Source organism: Brassica oleracea, chromosome C5 (assembly GCF_000695525.1).
Source record: "Brassica oleracea var. oleracea cultivar TO1000 chromosome C5, BOL, whole genome shotgun sequence".
Taxonomy (NCBI): domain Eukaryota; kingdom Viridiplantae; phylum Streptophyta; class Magnoliopsida; order Brassicales; family Brassicaceae; genus Brassica; species Brassica oleracea.
This window is the reverse complement of record NC_027752.1, coordinates 783,246-785,111: the sequence shown is the minus strand read 5'-3', so window position 1 is coordinate 785,111 and position 1,866 is coordinate 783,246.

Sequence of the window (1,866 nt, the reverse complement as noted above, 5' to 3'; positions counted from 1 at the left end):
AGAATGTGTTTAGAAATTTTAAAACAACACTAAAGATCATAGACTTCAGTATATAGAACATTTACTAAACAACTAAATATTTTCGTAGGGGTTAACACATAGATTTTGAGAAAATTTCAAAAATATGAAAATAATGTTTTAATGCATAGTTGCATCCTTCACTAACATATGATGAAAGTCAAAGAGGTTTGGGACCATTGTTGTCTCCATTTATATAGAAAATAGCAATTTTATAATGGTTAGTCCACTAAGTTTGGGAGTATTATGAAGTTTTACTAAATTAATTGACAAAAAATTAAAACGATTTCCATGTACCATGAAAGAGAGTTCAATATACATTAATACAAATGTAGAATGTGTTTAAAAATTTTAAATAACACTAAAGATAGTAGGCTTCACTATATAGAACATTTACCAAAAAACAAAATATTTTCGTTGGGGTTAACACATAGGTTTTGAGAAAATTTGAAAAATATGAAAATACGGTGTTAATGCATAGTCGCATCCTTCACTAATATATGATGAAGGTCAAAGAGGTGTGGAACCTTTGTTGTCTCCGCTTTTATAGAAAATAGCGATTTTATAGTGGTTAGTTCACCAATTTAGGGAGTATTATAAAGATTTACTAAATTAATTGAAAAAGAATTAAAATGATGCTCATGTACAATGAAAAAAAGTTTAATATAAATTAATATAAATGTAGAATGTGTTTAGATATTATAAAACAACACTAAAGATCATTGGCTTCAGTATATAGAGCATTTACCGAAAAATTCAATATTTTCGTAGCGGTTAACACATAGATTTTGAGAAAATTTGAAAAATATGAAAATACGGTGTTAATGCATAGTCGCATCCTTCACTAATATATGATGAAGGTCAAAGAGGTGTGGAACCTTTGTTGTCTCCGCTTTTATAGAAAATAGCGATTTTATAGTGGTTAGTTCACCAATTTAGGGAGTATTATAAAGATTTACTAAATTAATTGAAAAAGAATTAAAATGATGCTCATGTACAATGAAAAAAAGTTTAATATAAATTAATATAAATGTAGAATGTGTTTAGATATTATAAAACAACACTAAAGATCATTGGCTTCAGTATATAGAGCATTTACCGAAAAATTCAATATTTTCGTAGCGGTTAACACATAGATTTTGAGAAAATTTGAAAAATATGAAAATACGGTGTTAATGCATAGTCGCATCCTTCACTAATATATGATGAAGGTCAAAGAGGTGTGGAACCTTTGTTGTCTCCGCTTTTATAGAAAATAGCGATTTTATAGTGGTTAGTTCACCAATTTAGGGAGTATTATAAAGATTTACTAAATTAATTGAAAAAGAATTAAAACGATGTCCATGTACAATGAAAGAGAGTTTAATACAAATTAATATGAATGTAAAATGTGTTTAGATATTATAAAACAACACTAAAGATCATAGGCTTCAGTATATAGAGCATTTACCGAAAAATTCAATATTTTCGTAGCGGTTAACACATAGATTTTGAGAAAAAAATTCAAAAATATAAAAAATATTGTTTTAATGCATAGTTGAATTCTCCACTAACATATAATGAAGGTGAAAGAGGTTTGAAACCTTTGTTGTCTCCGTTTGTCGATAAAATAGCGATTTTATAGTGGTTAGTCCACCAATTTAGAAAGTGTTATGAAATTTTACTAAATTAATTGACAAAAAATTAAAACGATTTCCATGTACCATGAAAGAGAGTTCAATATACATTAATACAAATGTAGAATGTGTTTAGAAATTTTACAACAACACTAAAGATCGTAGACTTCAGTATATAGAGCATTTACTAAAAAACTAAATATTTTCGTAGGGGTTAACACATAGATTTTGA